The sequence below is a fragment of the Adiantum capillus-veneris genome, chromosome 25, assembly GCF_014529385.1.
Source record: "Adiantum capillus-veneris isolate H3 chromosome 25, ASM1452938v2, whole genome shotgun sequence".
Lineage (NCBI taxonomy): Eukaryota > Viridiplantae > Streptophyta > Polypodiopsida > Polypodiales > Pteridaceae > Adiantum > Adiantum capillus-veneris.
In genome coordinates, this window is record NC_140955.1 from 46124399 (window position 1) to 46139831 (window position 15433).

Consider the following 15433-nt stretch of genomic DNA (forward strand, 5'->3'; position numbering starts at 1 on the left):
AAACAATGCCTAGGCATCCCCATGGGGTTCTCCTATTCTCCACTTATCTGTAATACCTACCTAGACTTCTTCGAATACAAATGGTTTCTTAAAACCATGGAATGTAGGAATAATAATTTGTCACTTTTCAGACATACTTACAAGTACATGAATGACATACTTAGCATCAACAATAAGGGGCTTTCCTTGATGAAATCTGCCTTATATATCCTCATTGCTTAAAAATTGAACCTACATCCTTACACGAGTTTTTAACTCCCGATGGGGCTTTTCTCACCTCAGTTCAGTTCCTTAACCTTTCTATCTCCCTCCACACTCATTATGTTGGTGGATACAACCTAAGGTTTGTGTGGAAAAAGGATCTGCTTAAACTGCCTGCTTTGGAATTCATTAAGAGAAATAGTAATAGACCACACAAATCAGTAAACATGAAAATCTCATTTCTTTAATAAGGTAGTAGGCCCATTCACAATGGGTCTACTATCAACCCATTGTGTTTGGTGCATGGGACAGGGTGTGTACACACACACACACACACATTTTATTACCTAAGGATCATTAGCTTAATTTGACACCTTTAGCTTCACCACAATAGGTGGCCACCGTAGGAATTAACCCTTCTGGAGAAAAGGGGTTTTTTACAAAGCGGGGCGGTTTTTGCATCTGCAAGAAAGCAGAAGAAGCGTGTACGATTTGAAGGACTACCCAACTCTTCTTATTCTTCTTCTTCTTCTAACAATTCTTCTACCTCTTTTGACTTGAGTGAGGAGGACAGAAAAGGCAAAAGGTGAAGCAAGAAGAAAAGCTTCGGAAAGGGCAAGAAAAAGGCAAAGAAACCAAGATTTTGCCCAATTTCTGACGACAAGGGTAAAAAATAAACCAAGAGCACCAAAAACTTAAATCTCAAATCTGAGTTTCGGCACTCTCTCTCTCTCTCTCTCTCTCTCTCTCTCTCTCCCCCCCCCCCCCCCCCCCCCCCCCCCCCCCCCACACACACACACACACACACACGAGGAGAGGAAGGAGAGTCAGGTATGCTCCTTCCCTCTCCTCTCTCTCATGTTCCCTTCCCTTCTTTCTATTTCTCTCCCTCACACACACACACACACACATTAAGAGAGAGAGAGAGAGAGAGATAAAGTAAAGAGAGAGAATGAGAGATATAAAGCAAAGAGAGAGAGAGAGAGAGGGACAGGAGAAAACAAAGAGAAAGAGAAAGAGGGGGGGGGGAGAGAGAGAGAGAGAGAGAGAGAGAGAGAGAGAGAGAGAGAGAGAGAGAGAGAGAGAACCAAAGAGAGAGAGGGGGGGGGGAGAAGATGAAAAGAGAGAGGTAAGGGGAGAAAACAGAGAGAGAGAGAGAGAGAGAGAGAGAGATTAAAAAAGTAGATAAAATATGAAATAAAATGTTATATTAAGTTTTAGGGTTAGGTTAGATTTAAAATTACATTTAAGATTAGGTTAGATTAAGATCTAAAATTAAGTTAGATTACATCTAACTTATATTTAAAATTTATGCTAAATCTAAAATTAGGTTAGACTTAAGATTAGGGTAAAATTTAAATTAGATTTAAGATTATGTTTGATTACATTTATGTTTAGGTTAGATTCAGCTTTATGCTGAGTTTAAAATTAGGTTAGATTTAGATTTATATTAGATTTAAAATTAGGGCAAGATTTAAGATTAGCTAGGTTAGATTTAAGTCAGATTACATTTAGGTTTAGGATTTAAAATTAGATTAGATTTAGGTTTATGTTGAGTTTAAGATTAGTTTAGATTTTGATTTATGTTAGATTTAAAATTAAGATAAGATTTAAGATTAGCTAGGTTAGAGTTAAGATTAGATTGGATTTAGATTTAAGTTAGATTACATTTAGGTTTAGGTTAGATTTAAGATTAGATTAGATTTAGGTTTATATTGAGTTTAAGATTAAATTAGATCTAGATTTATGTTAGATTTAGGTTAGATTTTAGGGCATGTTAATGAAGGATTTGCCCAAAAAGCAAACACTAGGTACACAACAGTATGTATATTCCCATCAGAATATGACACCTGTTAACTCAGCCACTAACCATGTTCAATTAGCTCAGAATCACCATATGTTTAATTAGGTTAGATATAAGATTAGATTTTGGATTTAGTTTTTATATTAGAATCTACCTTCGGGATTACGAAAAAAATTAGAGTTAGGCGAATGGTGATCCCTCTCTTCCTCGGATGCGACCTTAAGTTGGAAAGCTTTCAACGGCATGATACTCAGATTGGAGGCCAACATGTAATGTGCTAAGTAATCCCTCGAACAAGGATCTGCTGTGAAGAGATGTTAAGATGTTGTGAATTGCTACAGCTAGAGAAGAGGCAAAGGGGTTTTGTCCACTACATGCACTATCATGTAGACGTGGGTGTGTAGATTTCTCGTACCCACAAATATAGGCATTGACCAATAAAGACGAGATTATAACCCAGTGGTCTTGATCTCCGTGCACCTCTAAATCGAGGTGTGCGGGGATCGGACATGACTAGAGGATGTGAGGTAGTTTACAGTGTGAACAAAGAGAGAGAGAGAGAGAGAGAGAGAGAGAGAGAGAGAGATAAAAGATGGAGGATACCAATAGAAGATTAAATTTATGTCCAGGTTATAAGGTTTTTACATTCATTATGAGTAGTGATGAGGATGTTGGGCCGTCCAACCGAAACACATATCTCTCAACAAGGATCTTCTGTCCTTGTAATCAATGCAAGCATGCTGTGCGATGGACAAGACGCGTTTCTTTGCAGCACGTTTGCGAATTCGGCAAGTTTGATCCATCTATTATAGATTGAGTTGTTGCCAATTATAACTCGTTGGACTCTGACGTTGGCCAATAGGCAGCAATCTTGCAACCCAATAGACGTGTTCGTAGGTGCTTTGGTCAAGCAACATATAGTGAGGTCACAAGATGTAGCCTCTGACAGGTCAGAGGATGATCATGTAGACCACATTCCCAACGAGGCAATGTTTGAGCCCAAGATCGATGGATTGATCGAGACGATCATGGATTTAGAAAGGCTTATCTATGATGATATGAAAAGTGAATCCATACACCATTGTATGATGGAGCACGTGTGTCTAGATTGAAGGCGCTCCTGGTTCTTCTCAACATGCAGGCAAATTTTGGATGGAGTGACACTAGCGTCACAACACTTTTCAGGTGATCTATTACAATGTGTTTACTTCAATAAAAAACTCTAGATGTATAATGATCTGATAGATTACTTACACAAGTGTACCGCATTTTTTTTGCTGTGTAGATTGCTCAAAGAGTACATACTACCAGCTGATAATGTGATGCTAGATTCCAAAGTGGAAGCAAGAAAGATCTTGTGAAACTTGGGGATGAATTACAATTCAATTCAAGCTTGTCCTAATGACTGCATTCTTTTCAAAGGGGAATACATAGACATGGAGAAGTGTCCAAAATGTGATTTCTTGAGATATCGAGTAGATCTCCACGGGAAAAAAATTCCACAAAAGGTTTTGCGACATTTTCCTCTGCTTCCTTACATCAAGCATTTCTTCAAATGTAAGTCCATGGCCGCCCTAGCATCATGGTACAAGGAGAATAGATCTTCGGATGGTGTGCTACGGATTCCTGCAGATTATGTAGCCTGGAAACATATAGAAAATACATGGCCGGATTTGCCAGGGAAGCTCGAAATTTGCACATTGGCCTGGCTATGGATGGCCTAAATCCAATTGGTCAAAGATCAACATCTTACAGTGTATGGCCCATTGTCATCGTCGACTACAACATTCCCCCGTGGTTGACTACCAAGAAGGGGCACCCGTTTCTAAGCTTGATTGTGTTGGGGCGGTATAAAGTGAAGAATATGGATGTGTATCTTCATCCACTATTTGAAGAGCTACAACAATTGTGGATTGGCATAGAAGTGAGTAGCTATGAGCCGACACACAGGTCGACGGAATGCTTTGATTAGAGGCATTCTAATGTGGACCATGCATGACTATCCCGGACTAACAAAATGCTCAGGTGATTTACACTGAAACTTAAACACTATAAATCTTGGTTTTTCTCAAGCTTATCTATTGTCATGTGTATACATGCAGGGATTCAAACAAGCGGATACAGAGCATGTGTCACATGTGGACCTAGACTTAATGCACGTCGGGCACCCTCACTGAAGAATCAAATCTATGAAGGTCATCAAGCGTATCTTCCAGAGAATCATGAGTTACGCGATGATTATTTGGGAAGAGATCCACCGAGGATGTCTGCACAAGCATGGTTAGAGCAAAAGGAGATGTGTGATGAAAATTTGCCCCTAGGGATGAAGAGACTCTCTCTATGGTATGAGTTACCATATTGGCCCAGACTCATGATCAATCACTTGCTCGATCCAATGCACATATTCAAGAATGTGGGTAATCTGTCGTGGGACCATCTGACCGGCAAGAAAGATACTTTGGAAGCCAGGGTTGACCTTAGAAATGTGGATCGTATGGAGAATTATTGGCCGCAGACAGCACCCGATGGATCGATAAAACTCCCTAAAGCACCATGGATTTTGATAGGAGCCCAAGATCGTAAAGTAAAAGAGACCATTCGATCTATGCGGACCCCCACTGGCATAATGCACTCGCTCCGAACGTGTTTATCTAAAGAAGGAAAGATTACCGGTTTGAAGTCACACAACTGGCATAAAATGTGTCCGGTATGTTTGAAGTGAAATATATTATAGTGAGAATTGTGTAACAAATTTGTGTGTGGACTTTAATATCATTGCTAGACGTGCTTTGCAGTTTATTTTACCAGTGGCCATTGAGGAATGTTTGTCTCCTGACGTCCGTAACACAATCTACAAACTTGCGAAGTTGCTGCAATGGATTTCACAAAAGGAGATCAATGTAGACTCCATACCATTCACCAAACTAAACGTTGTGGAGGTTGTGTGCATGTTTAAGAAACACTTTCCTACTACCATGCTTTCTTCTTGTTCACATAGTTGATGAGGTGGAAATAGTTGGCACAGTACATTCCAGATGGATGTTCTTTTTAGAACGTTTCATGAAAACGCTCAAGGGATATGTGCGTCAAAAGGCACGTCTAGAGGGTAGCATGGCAGAAGGTTGGCTCGTATCAAAGTCCCTAATTTACATTGGATAGTGGCTAGACGGATTTGATAAACCCCGAGACACACTATGGCAAACCATAGATGATGAGCACATATCTAGAATTGTCATGTGCAATCTCGATGTTGGGAAGAAGATAACGAAAGATCTAGAGGCTAAAATCAACCGATTTTGCATGCTCCACAATTCACTGATGCAAAAGTGGATTTCACAATACGAGGATGCAAAGCAAGAGTGACAAGGCATGAATCGAGTGGAGACGAGGAAGACGACCGCCGATGCATTCTCCGGAGGGTATGGAGAGCCTACCAACATTCATGAGCTTATGATGGTTGTACAGCCAATTGCAAAGTGCACAACAGTGCGGTGAAAAAGTGATTGAGGAGGAGTGGGAGTACTCTCGGGGTTGCACGACCAAGGTAAGTTTGCAATGTACGACTAGCAACTTTCTAGATGTTTGAACGGCCACTCATAATCTTTGTTGGTTGTAGTATAAGTCATACACAGCAGCATAGTGTAAAGGTCAACATTTTAGGGTGGAACGGATCGACAAGAAGCGTTTTACACAAGATTGTGGAATCATGGCAAAATTTGAACAGTCTAGTCGACGACGGTCCACTAATGCAGATCCTGTGGTGGCGGAACTCACTTACTTTGGCACGCTACTAGATATTTTGAGGATCAATTATAGAGGAATTTTTTGTCGACTTGTTCGACATGCAATGGTTCAAGATAAACATGGAGGATCGCAACGCTATTGTGCGCAAAGGAGAGTCTGGTTTTCTTGAGGTGGATTCAACTAAAAAATGGACCAACCTAAGAGATACTTTCGTACAACCCGAGCATTGTGAACAAGTAAGTGTGTAAATATTTAACATCCAATTTTAGAAGTTATGTGCTTGGAAGCTCTCATGTAAGTTATGTGGCTCTGGCGGGTGATATTTCATACTACAAAGTCTGCATCGAACTGGTGGTACGTCATAGAGGTAGCCCCTCGTAGTGCATGGACGTATGAGGCCTACCATGTGCCAATCACAGTGGCATCAATGGGGGAGATCAAAGAAGTTACTCATTTAGAAGCCGGTGAAGTGGTGCCAGACGAGCATCAAGCTGCTACTCTCTATGGAGTGCATATAGAGGATCTACAAAATGAAACGGAGGACATCTGCCTAAACGGAGGGCTCTATATAGACATAGGGAGTTATGTTGAGCTATGCAAGGATGAGAGAGAGACCTCTTAAAGCCATAAACATTGTATTTGAACAATTTTGCTCCGTTTTATAATCTATATGTATTCACGTGGCTTTTTGTCCATTCTTGTCTATATGCTATACTTGAGAAATTTAAATTGTGTTTAATCATCATTGCTTCCACTCCAAGTATGCTCCTTCCCTCTCCTCCTTCTCATGTTCCCTTCCCCTCTTTCTCTCTCTCCCTTTCAATCACACACACACACACACACACTCTGATATGCCAACTACGTCAGCTTGAGGCTGACGCAGCTTGAGGCAATCGTGATGGAGGTGATCCGTCTCTGCTAATTGATGTTGCTCGTCCCTCCACTAGATCTAGTTGATGTGCTAAAGAACGCTAAGAAGCGCTCTATGTTCGCCTTACTGGGGCGAGCACTACTACTGCCATGATCACTCATACTGATGGAGTCTGAGAATCTGTAATTGCCCAAGAATATAGAAACCTGCATATACAAAATAGATTAGCCATACCTCTCTCTCTCTCTCTCTCTCTCTCTCTCTCTCTCTCTCTCTCTCGATAGATAAAGATCTGTCGCAAGTACTCGAGAAAACTATGGCAAATAGAAAAGAAATTTAATTTATGAACAGAGTGTCTTATCACAGCTACATATAAAAGTCATGTTGTCCGAGACATAGCTTTTACAAGATACGTAGAATGCACATGAGAGACAAATTCACAAGAACTTCACAAGAATCTCTCTACACAGGAATCCCTCCCCCTTTATGAGTCCTCTCTTTCTCTCTCTCTTCTCTCTCTCTCTCTCTCTCTCTCTCTCTCTCTCTCTCTCTCTCTCTCTCTCTCTCTCTACATAGAAATCCCTCTCCCTATTATCTATAGTATAGATTATAACTTGTCCATGTTTTCTTCTCCATTCAATATTAAGATTAAATGTTCTTGTGTTTAATGCAGGTATGGATGATAATGAGTTTCTTTCTTCTTTGTGACCCCAGCAGAGAAGGTGGTACGAGGAGCGTCATTGCTCTGGAGCACCATCACGTCGTTCCACTCCTTCAATGTCTACCTCTGTTTTGGAGCATTCAGTGCGCTCCGAAGCTTTGGTGTCGATGAGACGATCTTCACACTCGTCTAAGCATCGACGCTTTACTGGTGGCGGCAGCGATTGTTGTGGGGATGCTGCCACTGATGCCTCGACACTGCCTCGTGTTTGACGAGGCTCCTTATCCTTCCCTTCTTTGTCCTCCCCCACACCAACCATGGCATTGCCATCTATGCCAAGATTTGCACGGCTCTTGACCGTTCCTGGCTACACACCACTAGCTACTCGTCCGGGAGTTGCTCCAGTCGACACTCCTCGCTTTGGGGCCCAGACTCTAGTGGAGACACCTGACATTTGTACCCCCATCGAGACGCCACTAGAGACCCCTTCCGAGACACCCAGTACTCGGTCGACATCAGCGGCGCCATCATCTTGGATGAAAAAGGCAAGAAGGTGATCTCGTGCATGCGCGGTCTTTGCTCTCAGGTGTTTCAACACTACATACTAAACACCTGGAGTGAAGTGCCAAATGAATTAAAAGATACAGTCATCAACATGTTGCATGACGAATTTCTTGTGTCAAGTCGAGATGAGTGCTTCAATGAAGACCTGATGAAGTTTCGAATGCATGAATACTGAAAGCACAAGCGTTCTGAAGTACAAAAAGCAATAAAGCATGGGTGGAACAAACCAGATTGGTTGGCCAAAGAAGATTGGAAGAATGAGAAGCGAGTAGCACGCGAGAATCCTGACAAGTGGAAGCAACAAAAGGAGGCAGCCAAAGCGCGAGTAGAGGCAAGGAGCTCGCACCACTTGGGAAGCGACGGGTGGGTATCATTTGAGGTTGATTTTGTAAGTGTTTTTGCATTGCTCTTTAGGTTTGGTAGTTACGTCTATTTGTACTTTAAATTCTAACATAATGGATTCTTTGTATGTTTTGAACAGTGGTCAATGACAGGACGTGACCCCACATCGTACAAGCACGAGTACACAGGCAAAAAGGGCTTAAACGCCCTAATGGACATTTTGAGTTCTCGCGATGGCATGGTTAGTATTTCACTTTACTCTTTTACATTTTTTGTATTTTAATGATAAGCTAAGAAAATAGATTGTTTTGTAATTAAATGTTTTTACTTACAAAAAGTCTTATTGTTTTTTTTTTTGCAAAATCTGACAGATACGTCGCTTGGACGCGCTGAGATGTCTGATTAGACGACGTCAGTCTAGACGTAGCCATATAGCATTAGTTTTCTTTTGTCATAGCATGTATAATGAGACACATGTATATGTCTTTTGGTAACTATTAGAAAACCATGTATTTTCTCAATAATGACGAATTGTGTTGTAACTATTACATTTGCAAAGCTTAACAACAATCAAGTGATTATGCCTATGATGTGTATAATTGTCTTTGATTTACTTTCGTCAATTTACTTTTGTCCAATTACTTTTGTTAGTTCTGTATCTTTATTCTGCAAACAATACTATGCATGATGGAGTTAATGGTTATATTGTCTTGTGGGTGACTACTTTGGGTCTATACCTTGCACTTTCTTTCAAAGGTGAATCTGGGCTTATCTTGGATTCATTTAGGTTTACTCTATTCTGGAAATATTCAATATGGTTGATGGGTGCCAGGGAATTCATTTCCCTGCAACCCAAAAAAAATTACTCTTGGGTGTCACTATTAGTGTCTCTATATAAGGTTTTGCAACGTCGATATAAGCGTCAGTATAGAAGGACTGCAAGCATCACTATATGCTTTGCTAGATGCGTATATGCATCGCTATATAGCGACGCATATAGCGACGTTGTTAGCAACGGTCTTAGCGACGCCAGGGAGTATAAAAACCCAATGTATTTCCGTCGCTAAAAGCATCACAAGTGCACATAACCTCTTTTAATAAAATTGTGCAAGTGTGGTTCAAATTGAAGGGTAATCCTTGTATATTGGGGTGTGTGTGCGCGTGCGCGCGCGCGTGTGTGTGTGTGTATTGGCAAGTTTTAACCTTGTATTGGCACACTCAATAATATTACTTCATGTGGCATGTACTCTTGAGCTTGTCCTTTATCTTCCCCATCTTTGTGTGCATTCTTGCAGCAATATTTTTAATATGTTTCATGAGTGTCTACTCACAAAATCTCGGTCAAGGTCTCAAGCAAGCTACAAAGGGATGCTTGGCTTGACTAGTCGGTAACAACAACAAGAGATGTATTCCCTTCATATTGTCATGTTATGTGGCTATGCCCTTACAATGAAGAAATTTATTATTGAACTTCATGTCACATCACGTGAGACTTTGGGCTATTGTGGTATCTATCATGTAGTAGAGCTATGCTCTTTATCAGCCAGCAAATGACAAAAAGATGATAGCCAAGAAAAGCTTGTTGTTGTAGATGTGTCAAAGCAACATCAATCAATCCTCTTATTTTGTTTGTAATTTCTTAAGCACATGCTTTGTCGATGCTAACTATCTCAAATAAAATGTAAGAATGATTAACGATTCTTGTAGCTTAAAGAATACATGTAGCTACATATTTTTCCAATACTTTTTCAAAAGGTGAAAAGTGTCATACTCAGTATCATATAATAATGTACAAGTGACTAGAAAAATCCATGACTTAGCACTCGTCAGTACACAAACGCTCCCCTTGTGGAGTAGGTACCCATCATCTATGGAAAAATTCTTTGATTTGTGCATCTCATCACTCAAAAGAGGAGAACTGGGTGCGGAGGTTAAAGACACACTACTAGCATTGAAGTGAGCAAGATCCCTCATTTTCACATGGCTCCACACTTTGGAGTACATGTCATCATGCTCAGACTTACCCTTGAGAGATTCCAAAAACTCACTTTGAAGCTGAGTGAAAACAAGCGAGTTAATCTCCAACATACAAATAAGAGCATCAACTACCACATTGTATCTTCCTTAATGACACTAGAGCGTAGCATCATACTCCTGAAGAATCTCAACCCACCTGGCGTTTTGACCCTTCAAATATGTTTGTTGTGTAAACCATTTTATACTTTCATGGTCAAATACAATCTCAAACTGAGCTCCATACAAATATTATCGCCACATTTTCAAAGCACACTATTGCATAGAGTTCTCTTTCATAACCGGTATAATTTTTCTATGCAGAATCAGCTTCTTTCTTTCAAATAAAATTGGCCTTCCCTCTTGCAGAAGGACTACTCCAATAGCACGATTACTAGCATTCGTTTCTAACATAAATGGTTTCATAGGATTAACAATAGCTAAAATAGGAGTTGTAGCTAATGCGTCCTTGAGAGCGTCGTAACTTTGCCATTGATCTTCTCCCCACTGAAAGATTTTCCCCTTGGATTTCAGTTGGTCGATCATTGGAACGGTAATATATGCATAGTTTTCAGCGAACCTTTGATCAAAACCTACAAATCCCAAGAAAGTATGTAGCTCTTCCAAATTTTTGGGAGAAGGCCATCTCCTAATGGCATCCATTTTGGATTTATGCATATATAGCTCGGCATCTAAAATGTAATGGAAATGGCCTATAAACTTTGAGAATAGCAGAGTTAAGAGAATTAGAGTGAACATTTTTGTGACACTACTTTGAGAACATAGAGGGTGAACTTAACTAGTGGTAGCAACATAACCATAGTACTTAATTAACTTGGAACGAACAATACTTTTGCAAGAGAAAGAGTTTAGAGAACTTGACAACAGTTGAGGATCGGATTTATGTGAAGCCGGCCCCCCTTCCAATAGGCTTTTGTATTATAGATTCTCCCATCAAGAGAGACTTGGTACAATACAATCTTTGTGTTCCTTGTGACCTAGGTGATGCAATGAAGATGGAAAGCTTCATGCATCACGAGCATAACATAGACTTTGTAGAAAGCATTAACCATCCTCGGCCTCATTCCCAAGGCCTCAAACACCTTCAAAGGTGGAGAGAGCTAGCGGGGAATGAGGGTAGGGAAGAGGAAGAAGAAACATTCATAGGAGAAAGAAATAATTCCTCACTTATCATCACTCTTCTTGCTTAGCATACATAATAGCATAGTAATGAAGATGGAGAAGATGGCAAGCTTAAGCATTGAAGCATGGCTCTTGGTTGGATTTGCATTATTGGATCCCTTGAGAGACCAACCAATAGGCTTTAGGCACACCATGAGGGCAACATAAAGAGGAACTTGACAAGTGTCCTAGTTGCTTTCTTTAGACAAAGCTTGCCTTGTGTGAGGGTGTGGGTGTTCTCTCTCTAGCTCCTACAATGACGTCTTGCCCCCCTTGTGTAGGGATGTTCTTTGACTTTTTGAACACCTTAACCCCTCAAGCACCTTAGTCATGGAGCACCTTAGCACCTTAGTCATTAAGCACCTCAAGCACCTTAGTTAGCAAGCACCTCAAGCTTGGGCCGGACTCCCACCTCAAGCACAGCCCTAGCTTGCCTAAGGGCAAAGGACTTATACACTAACCTTTGGAGGTCTTTAACGAATCTAACCCTAAGGTCTTAAGCTCCATTAGCTAGCCTTTCTCTTTGACAGACCAATCTCTCATTTGGACCCCTTTACCATTGGCCCCATGTTGAGATAGATCTTTAAGCACGTGTGTATATTCTAACCCTTGTTCCCGTTTATTCTCCCACATTAAATGATCATTTTAATATGAGAAAATAATTTGGGTTGGTTAGATATTAGATTTTATGAAATTACCTCTCTCTTGAAATCATAGTCATCCTCAACTACGAGGTAGAAGAGCTAAAGACTTAGTCATTAGTCAATGTTTCTTAATGGGTAGAGGATCCTTTTCCCCCTACAACATCATTCCAAGATGGATATCTAATATATTTGGTGCTTGGGATACGTAGTTGTTGCAAGTATGTCTGCTCTTTAGTCCATTTCATTCTCCCAAGTAGAGTGACAAATTCTACTTTGTGTTTGAGAGACGTCGTCATCACAAACATGATTCTAAGCATGTATATTACTTAAATTTATGCACAATAAAAAGAGAATTAGTCTTATAGAACAAAAACATTGATCATTTGAAAGAAATGTGTACATTTGCTTACTCTAATGTAGCATTGTCAGCATTGACAAGGTTCATACTATCCTTAAGCTGTATTCCTTGCATCCATCTAGAATCTTCAAAAGGATAAATTTTTATCTTAATAAGATACCATCAAATAATCTTACCATGTCATATTACCTTGACTTCATGCCGAAGGATAGCTTCGAGTTGTAGCACCTCTTCTTGGTCTTCCATTTCTAGAGGGTCTGCAATAATTGGTTCACATGGTGGATCTCCCTTGTAGGACTTAAGTAGGATCACATGAAAAGCATTGTGTATGAGCCAATGGTTGGGCAGCTTGAGTTGACAAGCCATTTCATTGATTGGATTTAAGACGTGAAAAGGACCATAATATCTTTTTGCTAGTTAGCATAATACTTTTGATGGCCCGTAGGATTTTTGCCCATTGTTTGTCTCAATCGAGCCTTGGGAAACTTAAGTAAGACCCAATCATTGTTTTTAAACGTTGAGGCCCTTATGTGCTTGTCAACAACATCTTTTTGCCTTTGTTGAGAGATGGATATAGCATCCTTAATCTTTTGAAAAGATTCTTGTAGGTCAAGGCTATACTCATCGGCAACAAAGATCTTCCCATATACTTTAAGTAGCAAGGGACTTTTAGGTCTTCCCTCTATGATTTCAAAATGTTCTTTTCCCGTAGAAGTATGGATAGTATTATTGTACGCATACTCTACAAGGGGTAAGTACGTCTCCCATTGTGAGCGTTAATGTACTTTTGTAACATAAGTCTTTAGTAGATCAAGAATCATAAGAATGGATATCTCACTTTGGTCATCTGTTTTTGGGTGATAGGCCGAAGAGAAATTTAATCTTGTACCTAGATTTTCAAAGAGAACTTTCTAGAAATTACTAGTCATTCTAGGATCTCTATCGGACACGGTGGATGTTGGCAATCCATGGTGTTTGAAAATCTATGATATGAAGAGATTTTCCATTTGGTGTGTCTTAATAGTCTTTTTGACAGGAATAAAGTGTGCTTTCTTGCTAAACCTATCAACTATTGTTTAGATTTCCATATTTTCATGGATAGACTTGGGTAATCCAAAGATAAAATCCATGGATATATTGTCCCATAGGTTGGAGTAATCCAAGTTGCTTCCCTCTATTATACTTGGTTTTTTGGCATACCACACATTTTGAAACATAATCTTGTATGTCCACTTTCATGGTAGGCCGATAGAAGTATGCCTCTACTCCTCGAAGAGTAGGTTGGATACCTCTATGCCTTGCATAGGAAGGAGCATGGAATTCATACATAAATTTCTCACAAAGGGAGTAGGTAACACATAGCCTATTTCCATGGACAAGATAACCATCCTGCAGGGTGAATGGTTCCTCTTTCTTCCCTAAGGCAAGCGCTGACATTATATCTTAAAAGTCAGGGTCAGTAGCATACTCATATATCATAGAAAATAGATCATTGTGAGTTGCTATAGACACCGCATTGACTTTTGGTCGTCGTGAAAGTGCATCTGCCACTTGATTATGCTTACCAGCAATGTGAGCAATATGAAAATAAAATTGTGAAAGAAAAATTTCCCACCTCATTTGTTTGTCGGAAAGCTTGGTTTGCATCATGAAGTACTTGAGACTTTGGTGGTCCATTCGCAAAATGAGTGTAGTCCCCAATAAATAATGTTTCCACATGTCTAGGGCATGTAGAACAGGTAAAAGCTCTTTTTTGTATATGCCCAAGACTCGCTCATCGGCATTGAGCCTTTGGCTCACATATGCTATGTCATGCCCTTCTTGAAGCAAAACTGCTCCGTGGAAATCACCACAAGCATCACATTGGACTCAAATGGCTTTGAGAGATCCGGAAGCATAAGGACTGGTTGGAAGGTAAGCTTCTCTTTGAGTTTGTCAAAATAATTTTTCTCCTTAGCAGTCCATAAGTACTTAACATTCTTCTTTGTTAAGTCATGCAATGATCTTGCTATTTGAGAGAATTTTGCTATGAAGCATCTATAGTATGCACACATACCAATAAAGCTTCTTAGCTCATGTAGATTCCTAGGATTAGGCTATGCTTTGATTACCTCCAACTTTGATGGATCCATATTGATACCATCTTGAGAGATAACATGACCTAAGTATTGAATCTCTTGAAGGAAAAAATTGCTCTTCTTTTAATTGATAAAAAGCTTGTTCTCCCTCAAAGCTTGGAAAATTACCTGGAGGTGTTGCTTCTGTTCCTCCAAAGACTTGGAGTAGATGATGATACCATCAAAGAACACTCCAATGAATTTACAGTAGGGTCTAAAGATTTTCTCCATTAAATGATTGAACACGGCTGGTACATTAGTCAAGCCAAAAGGCATGACTACATATTCATAAAGACCAAACGTTGTACGAAACGCGGTCTTTAGGATATCTTCATTCACTATCCTTATTTGATGATCGCCACTTTTAAGGTTAATCCTACTGAAGTAGGTAGAGACTTGTAGCTTATCAAACAGACCTTCTACCCACGGTACGGAAAATCTGTTTTTGATAGTGATATGGTTTAGTGCTCGATAGTCCACACACATGCGGTATGTACCATCTTTCTTTTGCACTGAAAGGACTGGAGGACAAAAGGGAGAGGAGTGAGGCCTCACCATCCCTTTGTCTACCAATTCTTGTACTTGCCTCATGATCTCCTCTTGTTGAACGTGGGAAACTTGATAAGGAGGCTTGTTAGGTGGTGAGCTTCCTGGTAGGAGCTCAATTCAATGGTCATAATCCCCTTGTTTTGGAGGTAAGCCCATAGGGATATCATCAATGAACACATCTTGGAATCCTTTTAGAAAATTAGACAAGTCTAATTCTTCTTGATTCCTACCATTTATATTTGATGAAACATTAGGACCTTTTAGGGACTCTTTGAAAAAAATCATGTACGTAGAAACTAAGCTTTTCATTGATTTGTCAAAATCAGGATAATTTACAAGTGGCATAGCATGAAGCCTCAACTTCCCAATCAAGGGAGTAACAG